Genomic DNA, 24,177 nt, shown 5'->3' on the forward strand with positions numbered 1-24,177 from the left:
CTCTGGCATTATGATTCTGAGCTGCAGTCCACTATGTAACACACACACAGGCTGTGTCATGTATATACTCCCTATATACTCCCTATATACTCCCTATATACTCCCTCTCTGGCATTATGATTCTGAGCTACAGTCCACTATGTAACACACACACAGGCTGTCCACCATGGTCTCAGATGTTCATTAGTGTTGAAAAGAGAGAGAGAGGTAACAGAGAGGTCTCAACAACATGGTGACGAGAGAGAGTGAGAGAGAGAGAGAGAGAGAGAGACAGAGAGAGAGAGAGAGAGAGAGAGGGAGAGAGAGAGAGGGAGAGAGAGAGAGAGAGATACAGAGACAGAGACAGAGATAGAGAGAGATAGAGAGATAGAGAGAGAGAGATAGAGAGAGAGAGAGATAGATAGAGAGAGAGAGAGAGAGAGATAGGTAACAGAGAGGTCTCAACAACACAGTGTGAGGATGAGATTCACTGTTTGATTGACTCACAATGATCTTGCCAGTCTCTAGGTCCCATGCATTTAGGGTCTTGTCCCATGACGCAGTAATCAGCCTAGGTGAGAGACAGAGAGAGAGAGAGAGAGAGAGATATAGGGGGAAAATCTAGTTTTTCGAGGATACAGAAATCTTTCAAAATACAGAAATCATCCCCGAATGATGTTGTGTTTGGCAAAATGCATCACACAGGAATGTTTTCTGAATTTTGAAAGTTACATATCTTGAAAACTCGATTGCAGTGACTATGTCAACAATGGACTAATGAAACAAATACCATAATATAGTTTTCTTTTAAGATATCACCTCAATGCCACTAGACTAGTGCAACAGCAAACCCAGCAGTAACCCATATTAACTAGCTAATGTTTCAGCGGAGGTCTAGAGTCTAGACTCCCTATGTGTGATCACCTCCCTCCCTGTAGCCCTCTGGGACTTCCCCTCTGTCAGGGTTACCAGGGTTGCCAAGGTTACCAGGGTTGCCAAGGTTACCAGGGTTGCCAAGGTTACCAAAAGGGAAGTGCAAATAAAGAAGGTGTGAAGTAACAAAAGATCTTGACAGGGTTGTGTCCAAAATGGCACCCTATTCCTTATATAGTACACTACTTTAGACCAGAGCCCTATTCCCTATATAGTGCCCTACTTTAGACCAGAGCCCTATTCCCGATATAGTGCCCTACTTTAGACCAGGACCCACAGGGACTAGGGTGCCATTTGGGATGTATGCAGTGATTATGTGACCTATGCTGTGTGCTGTGGGTTGTGGGCTGTGTGCTGTGGGTTGTGGGCTGTGTGCTGTGGGTTGTGGGCTGTGTGCTGTGGGTTGTGGGCTGTGTGCTGTGGGTTGTGGGCTGTGTGCTGTGGGTTGTGGGCTGTGTGCTGTGGGTTGTGGGCTGTGTGCTGTGGGTTGTGGGCTGTGTGCTGTGGGTTGTGGGTTGTGGGTTGTGGGCTGTGTGCTGTGGGTTGTGGGCTGTGTGCTGTGGGTTGTGGGCTGTGTGCTGTGGGTTGTGGGCTGTGTGCTGTGGGTTGTGGGCTGTGTGCTGTGGGTTGTGGGCTGTGGGTTGTGGGTTGTGTGCTGTGGGTTGTGGGTTGTGGGCTGTGTGCTGTGGGTTGTGGGCTGTGTGCTGTGGGTTGTGGGCTGTGGGTTGTGGGTTGTGTGCTGTGGGTTGTGGGTTGTGGGCTGTGTGCTGTGGGTTGTGGGCTGTGTGATGTGGGTTGTGGGCTGTGTGCTGTGGGTTGTGGGATGTGGGCTGTGGGTTGAGGGCTGTGTGATGTGGGATGTGGGCTGTGTGATGAGGGTTGTGGGCTGTGTGCTGTGGGTTGTGGGCTGTGTGCTGTGGGTTGTGGGCTGTGTGCTGTGGGTTGTGGGCTGTGTGCTGTGGGTTGTGGGCTATGTACTGTGGGTTGTGGGCTGTGTGCTGTGGGTTGTGGGCTGTGGGTTGTGGGCTGTGTGCTGTGGGTTGTGGGCTGTGGGTTGTGGGTTGTGGGCTATGTACTGTGGGTTGTGGGCTGTGTGCTGCGGGTTGTGGGCTGTGGGTTGTGGGCTGTGTGCTGTGGGTTGTGGGCTGTGTGCTGTGGGTTGTGGGCTGTGGGTTGTGGGTTGTGTGCTGTGGGTTGTGGGTTGTGGGCTGTGTGCTGTGGGTTGTGGGCTGTGTGCTGTGGGTTGTGGGTTGTGGGCTGTGGGTTGTGGGTTGTGGGCTGTGTGCTGTGGGTTGTGGGCTGTGTGCTGTGGGTTGTGGGCTGTGTGCTTGGCCATGGAGACAGAAAGACAGCCAGAGTATTTCATTCTCTAGCTGTGAATATGTTGTTGAATGTTTCATCCTATGAATGCTCAATTTAGATGGTAAACTTCATACCATCTAATGATGGGGGAAATCATACCATCTAGTGATGGGGGAAATCATACCATCTAGTGATGGGGGAAATCATACCATCTAATGATGGGGGAAATCATACCATCTAGTGATGGGACAAAATCATACCATCTAGTGATGGGGGGAAATCATACCATCTAGTGATGGGGGGGAAATCATACCATCTAGTGATGGGGGAAATCATACCATCTAATGATGGGGGGGAAATCATACCATCTAGTGATGGGGGAAATCATACCATCTAGTGATGGGGGGAAATCATACCATCTAGTGATGGGGGAAATCATCCCATCTAGTGATGGGGGGGGAATCATACCATCTAGTGATGGGGGGGAATCATACCATCTAGTGATGGGGGGAAATATACCATCTAGTGATGGGGGGAAATCATACCATCTAGTGATGTGGGGGAAATCATACCATCTAGTGATGGGGGAAATCATACCATCTAATGATTGGGGGGAAATCATACCATCTAGTGATGGGGGAATCATACCATCTAGTGATGCGGGGAAATCATACCATCTAGTGATGGGGGAAATCATACCATCTAATGATGGGGGGAAATCATACCATCTAGTGATGGGGGAAATCATACCATCTAGTGATGGGGGGAAATCATACCATCTAGTGATGGGGGAAATCATCCCATCTAGTGATGGGGGGGGAATCATACCATCTAGTGATGGGGGGAATCATACCATCTAGTGATGGGGGGAAATATACCATCTAGTGATGGGGGGAAATCATACCATCTAGTGATGTGGGGGAAATCATACCATCTAGTGATGGGGGAAATCATACCATCTAATGATTGGGGGGAAATCATACCATCTAGTGATGGGGGAATCATACCATCTAGTGATGCGGGGAAATCATACCATCTAGTGATGGGGGAAATCATACCATCTAGTGATGGGGGGAAATCATACCATCTAGTGATGGGGGAAATCATACCATCTAGTGATGGGGGGGGGAATCATACCATCTAGTGATGGTGGGGAATCATACCATCTAGTGATGGGGGAATCATACCATCTAGTGATGGGGGGAAATCATACCATCTAGTGATGGGGGGGAAATCAAACCATCTAGTGATGGGGGAAATCATCCCATCTAATGATGGGGGGAAATCATACCATCTAGTGATGGGGGGAATCATACCATCTAGTGATGGGGGGAAATCATACCATCTAGTGATGGGGGAAATCATACCATCTAGTGATGGGGGGAATCATACCATCTAGTGATGGGGGAAATCATACCATCTAGTGATGGGGGGGAATCATACCATCTAGTGATGGGGGGGGGTGGGGGGGGGGAATCATACCATCTAGTGATGGGGGAAATCATACCATCTAGTGATGGGGGGGGGGGGAAATCATACCATCTAGTGATGGGGGAAATCATACCATCTAGTGATGGGGGGAAATCATACCATCTAGTGATGGGGGGAAATCATACCATCTAGTGATGGGGGAAATCATACCATCTAGTGATGGGGGAAATCTAGTGATGGGGGGGAAATCCATCTAGTGATGGGGGGGGGGGGGGGGGGATGATGGGGGAAATCATACCATCTAGTGATGGGGGAAATCATACCATCTAGTGATGGGGAAATCATACCATCTAGTGGGGGAAATCATACCATCTAGTGATGGGGAAATCATACCATCTAGTGATGGGGGGGGGGGGGGAATCATACCATCTAGTGATGGGGAAATCATACCATCTAGTGATGGGGGAAATCATACCATCTAGTGATGGGGGAAATCATACCATCTAGTGATGAGGGAAATCATACCATCTAGTGATGGGGGAAATCATACCATCTAGTGATGGGGAAATCATACCATCTAGTGATGGGGGAGGGGGGAAATCATACCATCTAGTGATGGGGAAATCATACCATCTAGTGATGGGGGAAATCATACCATCTAGTGATGGGGGAAATCATACCATCTAGTGATGGGGGAAATCATACCATCTAGTGATGGGGGAAATCATACCATCTAGTGATGGGGGAAATCATACCATCTAGTGATGGGGGAAATCATACCATCTAGTGATGGGGGAGGGGGGAAATCATACCATCTAGTGATGGGGAAATCATACCATCTAGTGATGGGGGAAATCATACCATCTATCATGATCTAGTGGGGGGAAATCATACCATCTAGTGATGGGGGAATCATACCATCTAGTGATGCTAGTGGGGAAATCATACCATCTAGTGATGGGGGAAATCATACCATCTAGTGATGGGGGGGAAATCATACCATCTAGTGATGGGGGAAATCATACCATCTAGTGATGGGGGAAATCATACCATCTAGTGATGGGGGAAATCATCCCATCTAGTGATGGGGGAAATCATACCATCTAGTGGGGGGGAATCATACCATCTAGTGATGGGGGGAATCATACCATCTAGTGATGGGGGGAAATATACCATCTAGTGATGGGGGGAAATCATACCATCTAGTGATGTGGGGGAAATCATACCATCTAGTGATGGGGGAAATCATACCATCTAATGATTGGGGGGAAATCATACCATCTAGTGATGGGGGAATCATACCATCTAGTGATGCGGGGAAATCATACCATCTAGTGATGGGGGAAATCATACCATCTAGTGATGATGGGGGAAATCATACCATCTAGTGATGGGGGAAATCATACCATCTAGTGATGGGGGGAAATCATACCATCTAGTGATGGGGGAAATCATACCATCTAGTGATGGGGGGGAATCATACCATCTAGTGATGGGGGGAATCATACCATCTAGTGATGGGGGAAATCATACCATCTAGTGATGGGGGGAAATCATACCATCTAGTGATGTGGGGGAAATCATACCATCTAGTGATGGGGGAAATCATACCATCTAATGATGGGGGGAAATCATACCATCTAGTGATGGGGGGAATCATACCATCTAGTGATGGGGGGAAATCATACCATCTAGTGATGGGGGAAATCATACCATCTAGTGTGATGGGGGGAAATCATACCATCTAGTGATGGGGGAAATCATACCATCTAGTGATGGGGGGAAATCATACCATCTAGTGGGGGGAATCATACCATCTAGTGATGGGGGGAATCATACCATCTAGTGATGGGGGAAATCATACCATCTAGTGATGGGGGGAAATCATACCATCTAGTGATGGGGGAAATCATACCATCTAGTGATGGGGGAAATCATACCATCTAGTGATGGGGGGAAATCATACCATCTAGTGATGGGGGGAATCATACCATCTAGTGATGGGGGAAATCATACCATCTAGTGATGAGGGAAATCATACCATCTAGTGATGGGGGAAATCATACCATCTAGTGATGGGGGAAATCATACCATCTAGTGATGGGGGGGGGGGGGGAATTCATACCATCTAGTGATGGGGAAATCATACCATCTAGTGATGGGGGAAATCATACCATCTAGTGATGGGGGAAATCATACCATCTAGTGATGGGGGAAATCATACCATCTAGTGATGGGGGAAATCATACCATCTAGTGATGGGGGAAATCATACCATCTAGTGATGGGGGAGGGGGGAAATCATACCATCTAGTGATGGGGGAAATCATACCATCTAGTGATGATGGGGGAAATCATACCATCTAGTGATGGGGGAAATCATACCATCTAGTGATGGGGAAATCATACCATCTAGTGATGGGGGAAATCATACCATCTAGTGATGGGGAAATCATACCATCTAGTGATGGGGGGAGGGGGGAAATCATACCATCTAGTGATGGGGAAATCATACCATCTAGTGATGGGGGAAATCATACCATCTAGTGATGGGGGAAATCATACCATCTAGTGATGGGGGAAATCATACCATCTAGTGATGGGGGAAATCATACCATCTAGTGATGGGGGAAATCATACCATCTAGTGATGGGGGAAATCATACCATCTAGTGATGGGGAAATCATACCATCTAGTGATGGGGGAAATCATACCATCTAGTGATGGGGGAAATCATACCATCTAGTGATGGGGGAAATCATACCATCTAGTGATGGGGGAGTGATGGGGGAAATCATACCATCTAGTGATGGGGGGGAAATCATACCATCTAGTGATGGGGGAAATCATACCATCTAGTGATGGGGGAATCATACCATCTAGTGATGGGGGGAAATCATACCATCTAGTGATGGGGGGAAATCATACCATCTAGTGATGGGGGGAAATATACCATCTAGTGGGGGAAATCATACCATCTAGTGATGGGGGAAATCATACCATCTAGTGATGGGGGAAATCATACCATCTAGTGATGGGGGAAATCATACCATCTAGTGATGGGGGAAATCATACCATCTAGTGATGGGGGGAAATCATACCATCTAGTGATGGGGGAAATCATACCATCTAGTGATGGGGGAAATCATACCATCTAGTGATGAAATCATACCATCTAGTGATGGGGGGAAATCATACCATCTAGTGATGGGGGAAATCATACCATCTAGTGATGATGGGGGAAATCATACCATCTAGTGATGGGGGAAATCATACCATCTAGTGATGGGGGAAATCATACCATCTAGTGATGGGGGAAATCATACCATCTAGTGATGGGGGGAAATCATACCATCTAGTGATGGGGGAAATCATACCATCTAGTGATGGGGGGAAATCATACCATCTAGTGATGGGGGAAATCATACCATCTAGTGATGGGGGGAAATCATACCATCTAGTGATGGGGGAAATCATACCATCTAGTGATGGGGGAAATCATACCATCTAGTGATGGGGGGTGATGGGGGAAATCATACCATCTAGTGATGGGGGAAATCATACCATCTAGTGATGGGGGAAATCATACCATCTAGTGATGGGGGAAATCATACCATCTAGTGATGGGGGGAATCATACCATCTAGTGATGGGGGGAAATCATACCATCTAGTGATGGGGGAAATCATACCATCTAGTGATGGGGGAAATCATACCATCTAGTGATGGGGGAAATCATACCATCTAGTGATGGGGGGAAATCATACCATCTAGTGATGGGGGAAATCATACCATCTAGTGATGGGGGAAATCATACCATCTAGTGATGGGGGAAATCATACCATCTAGTGATGGGGGGAATCATACCATCTAGTGATGGGGGGGAAATCATACCATCTAGTGATGGGGGGAAATCATACCATCTAGTGATGGGGGAAATCATACCATCTAGTGATGGGGGAAATCATACCATCTAGTGATGGGGGAAATCATACCATCTAGTGATGGGGGGAAATCATACCATCTAGTGATGGGGGGAAATCATACCATCTAGTGATGGGGGGGGGGGGTGATGGGGGAAATCATACCATCTAGTGATGGGGGAATACATACCATCTAGGGGGAATCATACCATCTAGTGATGGGGGAAATCATACCATCTAGTGATGGGGAAATCATACCATCTAGTGATGGGGGGAAATCATACCATCTAGTGATGGGGAAATCAGACCATCTAGTGAGGGGGGAAATCATACCATCTAGTGATGGGGGAAATCATACCATCTAGTGATGGGGGAAATCATACCATCTAGTGATGGGGGGTAGTGGGGGAATCATACCATCTAGTGATGGGGGGAAATCATACCATCTAGTGATAGGGGGGAAATCTAGTGATGGGGGAAATCATACCATCTAGTGATGGGGGAAATCATACCATCTAGTGATGGGGAAATCATACCATCTAGTGATGGGGGAAATCATACCATAGTGGGGGAAATCATACCATCTAGTGATGGGGAAATCATACCATCTAGTGATGGGGGAAATCATACCATCTAGTGATGGGGGAAATCATACCATCTAGTGATGGGGGGAAATCATACCATCTAGTGATGGGGGAAATCATACCATCTAGTGATGGGGGGAAATCATACCATCTAGTGATGGGGGAAATCATACCATCTAGTGATGGGGGAAATCATACCATCTAGATGATGGGGAAATCATACCATCTGGGGGGAAATCATACCATCTAGTGATGGGGGAAATCATACCATCTAGTGATGGGGGAAATCATACCATCTAGTGATGGGGGAAATCATACCATCTAGTGATGGGGGAAATCATACCATCTAGTGATGGGGAAATCATACCATCTAGTGATGGGGGAAATCATACCATCTAGTGATGGGGGAAATCATACCATCTAGTGATGGGGGAAATCATACCATCTAGTGATGGGGGGAATCATACCATCTAGTGATGGGGGAAATCATACCATCTAGTGATGGGGGGAAATCATACCATCTAGTGATGGGGGAAATCATACCATCTAGTGATGGGGGAAATCATACCATCTAGTGATGGGGGAAATCATACCATCTAGTGGGAAATCATACCATCTAGTGATGGGGGAAATCATACCATCTAGTGATGGGGGAATCATACCATCTAGTGATTGGGGGGAAATCATATGATCTAGTGATGGGGGAAATCATACCATCTAGTGATGGGGGGAAATCATACCATCTAGTGATGGGGGAAATCATACCATCTAGTGATGGGGGGGGGGGGAATCATACCATCTAGTGATGGGGGAAATCATACCATCTAGTGATGGGGGAAATCATACCATCTAGTGATGGGGGAAATCATACCATCTAGTGATGGGGAAATCATACCATCTAGCGATGGGGGAGGGGGGAAATCATACCATCTAGTGATGGGGAAATCATACCATCTAGTGATGGGGGAAATCATACCATCTAGTGATGGGGGAAATCATACCATCTAGTGATGGGGGGAATCATACCATCTAGTGATGGGGGGGAAATCATATGATCTACTGATGGGGGAATACATACCATCTAGTGATGGGGGGGAATCATACCATCTAGTGATGGGGGAGGGAATCATACCATCTAGTGATGGGGGAAATCATACCATCTAGTGATGGGGAAATCATACCATCTAGTGATGGGGGGAAATCATACCATCTAGTGATGAGGGAAATCATACCATCTAATGATGGGGGAAATCATACCATCTAGTGATGGGGGAAATCATACCATCTAGTGATGGGGGAAATCATACCATCTAGTGATGGGGGGTGGGGGGAATCATACCATCTAGTGATGGGGGGGGGGGAATCATACCATCTAGTGATGGGGGGAAATCATATAATCTAGTGATGGGGGAAATCATACCATCTAGTGATGGGGGAAATCATACCATCTAGTGATGGGGGGAAATCATACCATCTAGTGATGGTAAAAATCATACCATCTAGTGATGGGGGAAATCATACCATCTAGTGTGATGGGGAAATCATACCATCTAGTGATGGGGGGAAATCATACCATCTAGTGGGGGGGGGAAATCATACCATCTAGTGATGGGGATGGGGGAAATCATACCATCTAGTGATGGGGGGGGAAATCATACCATCTAGTGATGGGGGAAATCATACCATCTAGTGATGGGGGGAAATCATACCATCTAGTGATGGGGGGGAAATCATACCATCTAGTGATGGGGGAAATCATACCATCTAGTGATGGGGGAAATCATACCATCTAGTGATGGGGGAAATCATACCATCTAGTGATGGGGGAAATCATACCATCTAGTGATGGGGGAAATCATACCATCTAGTGATGGGGGGAAATCATACCATCTAGTGATGGGGGAAATCATACCATCTAATGATGGGGGAAATCATACCATCTAGTGATGGGGGAAATCATACCATCTAGTGATGGGGGAAATCATACCATCTAGTGATGGGGGGTGGGGGGAATCATACCATCTAGTGATGGGGGAAATCATACCATCTAGGGGGGAAATCATACCATCTAGTGGGGGGAATCATACCATCTAGTGATGGGGGGAAATCATATAATCTAGTGATGGGGGGAAATCATACCATCTAGTGATGGGGGAAATCATACCATCTAGTGATGGGGGAAATCATACCATCTAGTGATGGTAAACATCATACCATCTAGTGATGGGGGAAATCATACCATCTAGTGATGGTAAACATCATACCATCTAGTGATGGGGGAAATCATACCATCTAGTGATGGGGGGAAATCATACCATCTAGTGATGGGGGAAATCATACCATCTAGTGATGGGGGAAATCATACCATCTAGTGATGGGGGGGGGGGGGAATCATACCATCTAGTGATGGGGGAAATCATACCATCTAGTGATGGGGGAAATCATACCATCTAGTGATGGGGGAAATCATACCATCTAGTGATGGGGAAATCATACCATCTAGTGATGGGGGAGGGGGGAAATCATACCATCTAGTGATGGGGAAATCATACCATCTAGTGATGGGGGAAATCATACCATCTAGTGATGGGGGAAATCATACCATCTAGTGATGGGGGGAATCATACCATCTAGTGATGGGGGGGAAATCATATGATCTAGTGATGGGGGAATACATACCATCTAGTGATGGGGGGGAATCATACCATCTAGTGATGGGGGAGGGAATCATACCATCTAGTGATGGGGGAAATCATACCATCTAGTGATGGGGAAATCATACCATCTAGTGATGGGGGGAAATCATACCATCTAGTGATGAGGGAAATCATACCATCTAATGATGGGGGAAATCATACCATCTAGTGATGGGGGAAATCATACCATCTAGTGATGGGGGAAATCATACCATCTAGTGATGGGGGGTGGGGGGAATCATACCATCTAGTGATGGGGGGGGGGGGGGAATCATACCATCTAGTGATGGGGGGAAATCATATAATCTAGTGATGGGGGGAAATCATACCATCTAGTGATGGGGGAAATCATACCATCTAGTCATGGGGGGAAATCATACCATCTAGTGATGGTAAAAATCATACCATCTAGTGATGGGGGAAATCATACCATCTAGTGATGGGGAAATCATACCATCTAGTGATGGGGGGGAAATCATACCATCTAGTGATGGGGGGAAATCATACCATCTAGTGAAATCATACCATCTAGTGATGGGGAGAAATCATACCATCTAGTGATGGGGGGAAATCATACCATCTAGTGATGGGGGAAATCATACCATCTAGTGATGGGGAAATCATACCATCTAGTGATGGGGGGGAAATCATACCATCTAGTGATGGGGCGAAATCATACCATCTAGTGATGGGGGAAATCATACCATCTAGTGATGGGGGAAATCATACCATCTAGTGATGGGGGAAATCATACCATCTAGTGATGGGGGAAATCATACCATCTAGTGATGGGGGGAAATCATACCATCTAGTGATGAGGGAAATCATACCATCTAATGATGGGGGAAATCATACCATCTAGTGATGGGGGAAATCATACCATCTAGTGATGGGGGAAATCATACCATCTAGTGATGGGGGGTGGGGGGAATCATACCATCTAGTGATGGGGGGGGGGGGGAATCATACCATCTAGTGATGGGGGGAAATCATATAATCTAGTGATGGGGGAAATCATACCATCTAGTGATGGGGGGAAATCATACCATCTAGTGATGGGGGAAATCATACCATCTAGTGATGGTAAACATCATACCATCTAGTGATGGGGGAAATCATACCATCTAGTGATGGGGAAATCATACCATCTAGTGATGGGGGAAATCATACCATCTAGTGATGGGGGAAATCATACCATCTAGTGATGGGGGAAATCATACCATCTAGTGATGGGGGAAATCATACCATCTAGTGATGGGGGGGTGGGGGGAATCATACCATCTAGTGATGGGGGAAATCATACCATCTAGTGATGGGGGAAATCATACCATCTAGTGATGGGGGAAATCATACCATCTAGTGATGGGGAAATCATACCATCTAGCGATGGGGGAGGGGGGAAATCATACCATCTAGTGATGGGGGAAATCATACCATCTAGTGATGGGGGAAATCATACCATCTAGTGATGGGGGAAATCATACCATCTAGTGATGGGGGAAATCATACCATCTAGTGATGGGGGGGAAATCATATGATCTAGTGATGGGGGAAATCATACCATCTAGTGATGGGGGGGGAATCATACCATCTAGTGATGGGGGAGGGAATCATACCATCTAGTGATGGGGGAAATCATACCATCTAGTGATGGGGAAATCATACCATCTAGTGATGGGGGGAAATCATACCATCTAGTGATGAGGGAAATCATACCATCTAATGATGGGGGAAATCATACCATCTAGTGATGGGGGAAATCATACCATCTAGTGATGGGGGAAATCATACCATCTAGTGATGGGGGGTGGGGGGAATCATACCATCTAGTGATGGGGGGGGGGGGAAATCATACCATCTAGTGATGGGGGGAAATCTAGTGATGGGGGAAATATACCATCTAGTGATGGGGGGAAATCATACCATCTAGTGATGGGGGAAATCATACCATCTAGTGATGGGGGAAATCATACCATCTAGTGATGGAACATCATACCATCTAGTGATGGGGGAAATCATACCATCTAGTGATGGGGGAAATCATACCATCTAGTGATGGGGGAAATCATACCATCTAGTGATGGGGGAAATCATACCATCTAGGGGGGAAATCATACCATCTAGTGATGGGGGAAATCATACCATCTAGTGATGGGGGGAAATCATACCATCTAGTGATGGGGGAAATCATACCATCTAGTGATGGGGATCTAGGGGAAATCATACCATCTAGTGATGGGGGAAATCATACCATCTAGTGGGAAATCATACCATCTAGTGATGGGGGAAATCATACCATCTAGTGATGATGGGGGAAATCATACCATCTAGTGATGGGGGAAATCATACCATCTAGTGATGGGGGAAATCATACCATCTAGTGATGGGGGAAATCATACCATCTAGTGATAGGGGGGAAATCATACCATCTAGTGATGAGGGAAATCATACCATCTAGTGATGGGGGAAATCATACCATCTAGTGATGGGGGAAATCATACCATCTAGTGATGGGGGAAATCATACCATCTAGTGATGGGGGGTGGGGGGAATCATACCATCTAGTGATGGGGGGAAATCATACCATCTAGTGATGGGGGGGGAAATCATACCATCTAGGGGGGAAATCATACCATCTAGTGATGGGGGGAAATCATACCATCTAGTGATGGGGGGAAATCATACCATCTAGTGATGGGGGAAATCATACCATCTAGTGATGGGGGAAATCATACCATCTAGTGATGGTAAAAATCATACCATCTAGTGATGGGGGAAATCATACCATCTAGTGATGGTAAAATCATACCATCTAGTGATGGGGGAAATCATACCATCTAGTGATGGGGGGAAATCATACCATCTAGTGATGGGGGAAATCATACCATCTAGTGATGGGGGAAATCATACCATCTAGTGATGGGGGAAATCATACCATCTAGTGATGGGGGAAATCATACCATCTAGTGATGGGGGAAATCATACCATCTAGTGATGGGGGAAATCATACCATCTAGTGATGGGGGAAATCATACCATCTAGTGATGGGGAAATCATACCATCTAGTGATGGGGGGAAATCATATAATCTAGTGATGGGGGGAAATCATACCATCTAGTGATGGGGGAAATCATACCATCTAGTCATGGGGGAAATCATACCATCTAGTGATGGGGGAAATCATACCATCTAGTGATGGGGGAAATCATACCATCTAGTGATGGGGGGGGGGGGAAATCATACCATCTAGTGATGGGGGGAAATCATACCATCTAGTGATGGGGGAAATCATACCATCTAGTGATGGGGGGGGGGGAAATCATACCATCTAGTGATGTGGGAAATCATACCATCTAGTGATGGGGAAATCATACCATCTAGTGATGGGGGGAAATCAGACCATCTAGTGATGGGGGAAATCATACCATCTAGTGATGGGGGAAATCATACCATCTAGTGATGGGGGAAATCATACCATCTAGTGATGGGGGAAATCATACCATCTAGTGATGGGGGAAATCATACCATCTAGTGATGGGGGAAATCATACCATCTAGTGATGGGGGAAATCATACCATCTAGTGATGGGGGAAATCATACCATCTAGTGATGGGGGAAATCATACCATCTAGTGATGGGGGGAAATCATACCATCTAGTGGGGGGGAAATCATACCATCTAGTGATGGGGGAAATCATACCATCTAGTGATGGGGGAAATCATACCATCTAGTGATGGGGGAAATCATACCATCTAGTGATGGGGAAATCATACCATCTAGTGATGGGGGGGAAATCATACCATCTAGTGATGGGGCGAAATCATACCATCTAGTGATGGGGGGAAATCATACCATCTAGTGATGGGGGAAATCATACCATCTAGTGATGGGGGGAAATCATACCATCTAGTGATGGGGGGAAATCATACCATCTAGTGATGGGGGGTGAAATCATACCATCTAGTGATGGGGGGAAATCATACCATCTAGTGATGGGGGAAATCATACCATCTAGTGATGGGGGAAATCATACCATCTAGTGATGGGGGGAAATCTATACCATCTAGTGATGATGGGGGAAATCATACCATCTAGTGATGGGGGAAATCATACCATCTAGTGGGAAATCATACCATCTAGTGATGGGGGAAATCATACCATCTAGTGATGGGGGAAATCATACCATCTAGTGATGGGGGAAATCATACCATCTAGTGATGGGGGAAATCATACCATCTAGTGATGGGGGAAATCATACCATCTAGTGATGGGGAAATCATACCATCTAGTGATGGGGGGGGGGGAAATCATACCATCTAGTGATGGGGGAAATCATACCATCTAGTGATGGGGGAAATCATACCATCTAGTGATGGGGGGAAATCATACCATCTAGTGATGGGGGAAATCATACCATCTAGTGATGGGGGGAAATCATACCATCTAGTGATGGGGGAAATCATACCATCTAGTGATGGGGGAAATCATACCATCTAGTGATGGGGGAAATCATACCATCTAGTGATGGGGGAAATCATACCATCTAGTGATGGGGGAAATCATACCATCTAGTGATGGGGGAAATCATACCATCTAGTGATGGGGGGAAATCATACCATCTAGTGATGGGGGAAATCATACCATCTAGTGATGGGGGAAATCATACCATCTAGTGATGGGGGAAATCATACCATCTAGTGATGGGGGAAATCATACCATCTAGTGATGGGGGAAATCATACCATCTAGTGATGGGGGAAATCATACCATCTAGTGATGGGGGAAATCATACCATCTAGTGATGGGGAAATCATACCATCTAGTGATGGGGGAAATCATACCATCTAGTGATGGGGGAAATCATACCATCTAGTGATGGGGGAAATCATACCATCTAGTGATGGGGGGAAATCATACCATCTAGTGATGGGGGGAATCTAGTGATGGGGGAAATCATACCATCTAGTGATGGGGGAAATCATACCATCTAGTGATGGGGGAAATCATACCATCTAGTGATGGGGGAAATCATACCATCTAGTGATGGGGGAAATCATACCATCTAGTGATGGTAAAATCATACCATCTAGTGATGGGGGAAATCATACCATCTAGTGATGGGGGAAATCATACCATCTAGTGATGGGGGAAATCATACCATCTAGTGATGGGGAAAAATCATACCATCTAGTGATGGGGGGAAATCATACCATCTAGTGATGGGGGAAATCATACCATCTAGTGGGGGAAATCATACCATCTAGTGATGGGGGAAATCATACCATCTAGTGATGGGGGAAATCATACCATCTAGTGATGGGGGAAATCATACCATCTAGTGATGGTAAAAATCATACCATCTAGTGATGGGGGAAATCATACCATCTAGTGATGGGGAAATCATACCATCTAGTGATGGGGGGGAAATCATACCATCTAGTGATGGGGAGAAATCATACCATCTAGTGATGGGGGAAATCATACCATCTAATGGGGAAAAATCATACCATCTAGTGATGGGGGAAATCATACCATCTAGTGATGGGGAAATCATACCATCTAGTGATGGGGGAAATCATACCATCTAGTGATGGGGGGAAATCATACCATCTAGTGATGGGGGGAAATCATACCATCTAGTGGGGGGGAAATCATACCATCTAGTGATGGGGGAAATCATACCATCTAGTGATGGTAAACATCATACCATCTAGTGATGGGGGAAATCATACCATCTAGTGATGGTAAACATCATACCATCTAGTGATGGGGGAAATCATACCATCTAGTGATGGGGGGAAATCATACCATCTAGTGATGGGGGAAATCATACCATCTAGTGATGGGGGGAAATCATACCATCTAGTGATGTGGGAAATCATACCATCTAGTGATGGGGGAAATCATACCATCTAGTGATGGGGAAATCATACCATCTAGTGATGGGGGGGAAATCATACCATCTAGTGATGGGGGAAATCATACCATCTAGTGATGGTAAACATCATACCATCTAGTGATGGGGGGGAAATCATACCATCTAGTGATGGGGGAAATCATACCATCTAGTGATGGGGGAAATCATACCATCTAGTGATGGGGGAAATCATACCATCTAGTGATGGGGGAAATCATACCATCTAGTGATGTGGGAAATCATACCATCTAGTGGGGGAAATCATACCATCTAGTGATGGGGGAAATCATACCATCTAGTGATGGGGGAAATCATACCATCTAGTGATGGGGGAAATCATACCATCTAGTGATGGGGGGGGGGGGGAAATCATACCATCTAGTGATGGGGGAAATCATACCATCTAGTGATGGGGGGAAATCATACCATCTAGTGATGGGGGGGGAAATCATACCATCTAGTGATGGGGGAAATCATACCATCTAGTGATGGGGGAAATCATACCATCTAGGGGAAATCATACCATCTAGTGATGGGGGGGGAAATCATACCATCTAGTGATGGGGGGGAAATCTAGTGACCATCTAGTGATGGGGGAAATCATACCATCTAGTGGGGGAAATCATACCATCTAGTGATGGGGGAAAATCATACCATCTAGTGATGGTAAAAATCATACCATCTAGTGATGGGGGAAATCATACCATCTAGTGATGGGGAAATCATACCATCTAGTGATGAAATCATACCATCTAGTGAGGGGGAAATCATACCATCTAGTGATGGGGAGAAATCATACCATCTAGTGATGGGGGGAAATCATACCATCTAGTGATGGGGGAAATCATACCATCTAGTGATGGGGAAATCATACCATCTAGTGATGGGGGAAATCATACCATCTAGTGATGGGGGTGATCTAGTGGGTAAAAATCAAATCTAGTGATACCATCTAGTGATGGTAAAATTCATACCATCTAGTGATGGGGGAAATCATACCATCTAGTGATGGGGGGGAAATCATACCATCTAGTGATGGGGGAAATCATACCATCTAGTGATGGGGGGAAATCATACCATCTAGTGATGGGGGGGGGGGAAATCATACCATCTAGTGATGGGGGAAATCATACCATCTAGTGATGGTAAACATCATACCATCTAGTGATGGGGGAAATCATACCATCTAGTGATGGTAAACATCATACCATCTAGTGATGGGGGAAATCATACCATCTAGTGATGGGGGAAATCATACCATCTAGTGATGGGGGGAAATCATACCATCTAGTGATGTGGGAAATCATACCATCTAGTGATGGGGGAAATCATACCATCTAGTGATGGGGGGGAAATCATACCATCTAGTGATGGGGAGAAATCATACCATCTAGTGATGGGGGGGGGGGGGGAAATCATACCATCTAGTGATGTGGGAAATCATACCATCTAGTGATGGGGAAATCATACCATCTAGTGATGGGGGGGAAATCATACCATCTAGTGATGGGGAGAAATCATACCATCTAGTGATGGGGGGAAATCATACCATCTAGTGATGGGGGGAAATCATACCATCTAGTGATGGGGGAAATCATACCATCTAGTGATGGTAAACATCATACCATCTAGTGATGGGGGAAATCATACCATCTAGTGATGGGGGGAAATCATACCATCTAGTGATGGGAGAAATCATACCATCTAGTGATGGGGGGAAATCATACCATCTAGTGATGGGGGAAATCATACCATCTAGTGATGGGGGAAATCATACCATCTAGTGATGGGGGAAATCATACCATCTAGTGATGGGGGGAAATCATACCATCTAGTGATGGGGGAAATCATACCATCTAGTGATGGGGGAAATCATACCATCTAGTGATGGGGAGTGAGGTCTCTCAGTATGGTGATAATATGGTATGGTGATAATATGGTATGGTGAGGTCTCTCAGTATGGTGATAATATGGTATGGTGATAACATGGTATGGTGATAATATGGTATGGTGGTAATATGGTATGGTCAGGTCTCTCAGTATGGTGATAATATGGTATGGTGAGGTCTCTCAGTATGGTGATAATATGGTATGGTGATAATATGGTATGGTGATAATATGGTATGGTGATAATATGGTATGGTGAGGTCTCTCAGTATGGTGATAATATGGTATGGTGATAATATGGTATGGTGAGGTCTCTCAGTATGGTGATAATATGGTATGGTGGTAATATGGTATGGTGAGGTCTCTCAGTATGGTGATAATATGGTATGGTGATAATATGGTATGGTGAGGTCTCTCAGTATGGTGATAATATGGTATGGTGATAATATGGTATGGTGATAATATGGTATGGTGAGGTCTCTCAGTATGGTGATAATATGGTATGGTGGTAATATGGTATGGTGAGGTCTCTCAGTATGGTGATAATATGGTATGGTGATAATATGGTATGGTGAGGTCTCTCAGTATGGTGATAATATGGTATGGTGATAATATGGTATGGTGATAATATGGTATGGTGAGGTCTCTCAGTATGGTGATAATATGGTATGGTGATAATATGGTATGGTGATAATATGGTATGGTGAGGTCTCTCAGTATGGTGATAATATGGTATGGTGGTAATATGGTATGGTGATAATATGGTATGGTGATAATATGGTATGGTGATAATATGGTATGGTGAGGTCTCTCAGTATGGTGATAATATGGTATGGTGGTAATATGGTATGGTGAGGTCTCTCAGTATGGTGATAATATGGTATGGTGATAATATGGTATGGTGAGGTCTCTCAGTATGGTGATAATATGGTATGGTGATAATATGGTATTGTGAGGTCTCTCAGTATGGTGATAATATGGTATGGTGGTAATATGGTATGGTGAGGTCTCTCAGTATGGTGATAATATGGTATGGTGATAATATGGTATGGTGAGGTCTCTCAGTATGGTGATAATATGGTATGGTGATAATATGGTATGGTGATAATATGGTATGGTGAGGTCTCTCAGTATGGTGATAATATGGTATGGTGATAATATGGTATGGTGATAATATGGTATGGTGAGGTCTCTCAGTATGGTGATAATATGGTATGGTGGTAATATGGTGTGGTGATAATATGGTATGGTGATAGTATGGAATGGTGATAATATGGTATTATTTATTAGGCAAGTCAGGACAAATAGTTCCCAGCCCTATAGCCAGCCCTATCCCCAGCCCTATACCCAGCCCTATTCCCAGCCCTATTCCCAGCCCTATTCCCAGCCCTATAACCAGCCCTATACCCAGCCCTATAACCAGCCCTATCCCCAGCCCTATAGCCAGCCCTATAACCAGCCCTATCCCCAGCCCTAAACCCAGCCCTATTCCCAGCCCTATAACCAGCCCTATCCCCAGCCCTATTCCCAGCCCTATCCCCAGCCCTATGACCAGCCCTATCCCCAGATATGTGGGATGTGATATTTGAGGAAACAAACCAACTAAATGAAGAGTTATAACTCATGTATAAATCACTAGTCACAACAAACAGACAAGGGCTTCTGTGGTCAATTCTGATAACAGCAAGGCTCCATTCTGAGTGTGCACTTGTACACTCCCCCTCTGGTGTTAGGAATATGTTTGGAGTGTAGGAGTGCACACTCCTGGAGAAGGGTAGGCGATGGGAACACACTGACAACTCACCTCTTCTTGTCAGGGATCAAGGCACACTCAGAGATGTTGGACAGATGTCCTCTCTCAAACACCAACAGCGCGGCGCCACTCTCCGTGTCCTTCAGAAGCAGACATGCAATGTGTGGCCCTAATGGCACCCTATTCCCTACAGAGTGCACTACTCTTGACCAGAGCCCTATAGGTCTTGGTCAGAAGTAGTGCACTATATAGGGAATACGGGTGCTATTTAGGCCACGGATATATATCATATAGTTCAGGTTCATACCTATGGGCCAGACAATACTCTTTCAACATGAATATATATTATAAAAAATAAGACAGACATCTACAGCCAGGAGTGGACCACGATCCACATAAACACTGAGATGGATTAGGTGTGTGACATCACACAGACAGGAAATAGACAGACACACAGACAGGAAATAACAGACACACAGACAGGAAATAACAGACACACAGACAGGAAATAGACAGACACACAGACAGGAAATAACAGACACACAGACAGGAAATAGACAGACACACAGACAGGAAATAGACAGACACACAGACAGGAAATAGACAGACACACAGACAGGAAATAGACAGACACACAGACAGGAAATAACAGACCTTGTAACTGCCTTGAGATGTTTACGTCTGTATTAATTAACACACCGACTCCCAAATGGATACATATTCCCTGCACACCAAAAGTAGTGCACTATATAGGGAATAGTGGTCATAAGTAGGGCACTATATAGGGAATAGTGGTTATAAGTAGTGCACTATATAGGGAATAGTGGTCATAAGTAGTGCACTATATAGGGAATAGTGGTCATAAGTAGGGCACTATATAGGGAATAGTGGTCATAAGTAGTGCACTATATAGGGAATAGTGGTCATAAGTAGTGCACTATATAGGGAATAGTGGTCATAAGTAGTGCACTATATAGGGAATAGTGGTCATAAGTAGTGCACTATATAGGGAATAGTGGTTATAAGTAGTGCACTATATAGGGAATAGTGGTTATAAGTAGTGCACTATATAGGGAATAGTGGTTATAAGTAGTGCACTATATAGGGAATAGTGGTCATAAGTAGTGCACTATATAGGGAATAGTGGTCATAAGTAGAGCACTATATAGGGAATAGTGGTTATAAGTAGTGCACTATATAGGGAATAGTGGTTATAAGTAGTGCACTATATAGGGAATAGTGGTTATAAGTAGTGCACTATATAGGGAATAGTGGTTATAAGTAGTGCACTATATAGGGAATAGTGGTTATAAGTAGTGCACTACATAGGGAAGTGTTCCATTTGGGAAGCAGTCCTAGTGTTTGGTGGACCTACCCACAGAGTGGCCGTCTTGTCGTGGGAACTGGTCAGGACTTTGGTGTCGTCAAAGCAGAAGTGGCAGCCGGTGACAGCATCTGTGTGACCCCTCAGCACCTTGATAGGAATCTGAAGAGGCACGGAGAATCAAACCCCATTTCACATCTTCATTACATCATGATGGGGGCCTGAAGAGGCACGGAGAATCAAGCCCCATCTCACATCTCCATTCCACATAGTAATAGTATTTGGGCCCAGTTGTTTCCCTAGCACTGTTTCAACACGCTAACGTTTTAGCATTTGTGGCACAAATCTCATTCAAGTCATGGGACTGATATTAGCATTTTTCAAATTGTCCAAATCATCTGAAACTATCTAAAATTGTATTGTGAACGCACAACAAAAGTCACTTATATATGTTTTGAACACGACTAAAGCATCGCAGTAATGATAATTTTAATAATCATAATTTAAGACAATAGCCGAGGTCTGTTCTTTCTGTTCTAAAACGACACCTTAATTAATGACCCATCTGTTGAGATGTCTTGGTCATAATTGCTATGCTTGGCCACCAGCCAGATGTATAGCAGGAGGGCTTTTCACGCAGCGTTTCCTAGCCTGGGCCCAGATCTGTTTGTGCTCTTGCCAACTCATTGTCAAGACAAGCATGTTTGTCATGAGTGGTAAGGAGCTGGGCATGATAGCACAAACAGACTGACACTCAAGTGTTTCCATGTTTAAAGGCAACTGTTTTCAGTTAAAAGCTTGCTGTCTAGTAGGCTAAATTGCCATCACTCATCCCTGTTATTGTCAGTGTTATGACACAGGTGCAACACAATTAATTATGTATAGCTATGTGGATAGCTGTTAGCTTGACTTGCTTAACGTTAACTATTAGCTGACCAATCACTCATTGACGTTTGTAGTTTTAAAAACAGTTTACAGGGAAGTAGCTGCACACTATTACAGCACATAACCCAGCTAGCTAGCTGCTCTAGGATGAGCTATGAACATGAAGGCTATTCAACTCATCCCCTCTCTACCCAGCTAGCTACCTGCTACCTGGGCAGCTAGCTAACTGATACCTGGGGAGCTAGCTAGCTGAGACCTGGGCAGCTAGCTAACTGATACCTGGGGAGCTAGCTAGCTGAGACCTGGGCAGCTAGCTAACTGATACCTGGGGAGCTAGCTAGCTGAGACCTGGGCAGCTAGCTAACTGATACCTGGGGAGCTAGCTAGCTGAGACCTGGGCAGCTAGCTAACTGATACCTGGGGAGCTAGCTAGCTGAGACCTGGGCAGCTAGCTAGCTGATACCTGGGGAGCTAGCTACCTGAGACCTGGGCAGCTAGCTAACTAATACCTGGGGAGATAGCTGAGACCTGGGCAGCTAGCTAACTGAGACCTGGGCAGCTAGCTAACTAATACCTGGGGAGATAGCTGATACCTGGGGAGCTAGCTGAGACCTGGGCAGCTAGCTACCTGGGCTAGCTCCTGATGTTCCCACACCGAGGCTCTTCTCTCCTCCACATCCTTCTCCTCTTTCCCTTCATCAATGGTCTCATCAAGTGACAAAGGGTCGATATTTCTCCAAGTCATTTTGTCCAGGAAACGAAATGTATTTCTCTACGTTAGGTATTTCATTGTTTTGGGGTAAAAGTATCTAGCTACTGTAGCTAACAGGTCAGTCAGAGTAACCAATGTTGTCGTTCCCATAGCGACGGCCAGGCATCAGGAGCACTGAGTTTGGTGTGACTGAGATGGATAAAAATCTGAAATGTGCAGACTACACACACGGACAGAGATTTTTTTAATGTAATGACATTTTTTTTATATATACATATATACATATACAACAGTATTACTTTCGTCCGTCACCCTAGCCCCTACCCGGGCTCGAACCAGGGACCCTCTGCACACATCAACAACTGAAACCCACGAAGCATCGTTACCCATCACAACCACTTCAGGTCTCAGAGCGAGTGACGTACCCAATTGAAACATATAATCGCGCACCACCGCTAACTAGCTAGCCATTTCACATCAGTTACACATACATACAGTTGAAAGTCGGAAGTTTACATACTCTTAGGTTGGAATCATTAAAACTCGTTTTTCAACCACTCCACACATTTCTTGTTAACAAACTATAGTTTTGGCAAGTCGGTTGGGACATCTACTTTGTGCATGACACAAGTAACTTTTCCAACAATTGTTTACACACAGATTATTTCACTTATAATTCACTGTATCACAATTCCAGTGGGTCAGAAGTTTACATACACTAAGTTGACTGTGTCTTTACACATCTTGGAAAATTCCAGAAAATGATGTCATGGCTTCAGAAGCTTCTGATAGGCTAATTGACATCATTTGAGTCAATTCGAGGTGTACCTATGGATGTATTTCAAGGCCTACC

General features: G+C 45.1%; 1 long non-coding RNA gene across 1 annotated transcript; it reads right to left on the reverse strand.

The window, feature by feature from the left end:
* Positions 1 to 18: 18 nt before the first annotated feature.
* On the reverse strand, positions 19 to 20,527 carry LOC139412272 (uncharacterized). The gene is made up of 3 exons (XR_011634679.1): positions 20,455 to 20,527; positions 487 to 550; positions 19 to 31 (listed from the first exon to the last, which is right to left on the reverse strand). It is a non-coding gene; the product is annotated as an uncharacterized lncRNA (long non-coding RNA).
* Positions 20,528 to 24,177: the final 3,650 nt, after the last annotated feature.

This window comes from Oncorhynchus clarkii, chromosome 6 (genome assembly GCF_045791955.1).
Source record: "Oncorhynchus clarkii lewisi isolate Uvic-CL-2024 chromosome 6, UVic_Ocla_1.0, whole genome shotgun sequence".
In the NCBI taxonomy this organism is placed as follows: domain Eukaryota; kingdom Metazoa; phylum Chordata; class Actinopteri; order Salmoniformes; family Salmonidae; genus Oncorhynchus; species Oncorhynchus clarkii.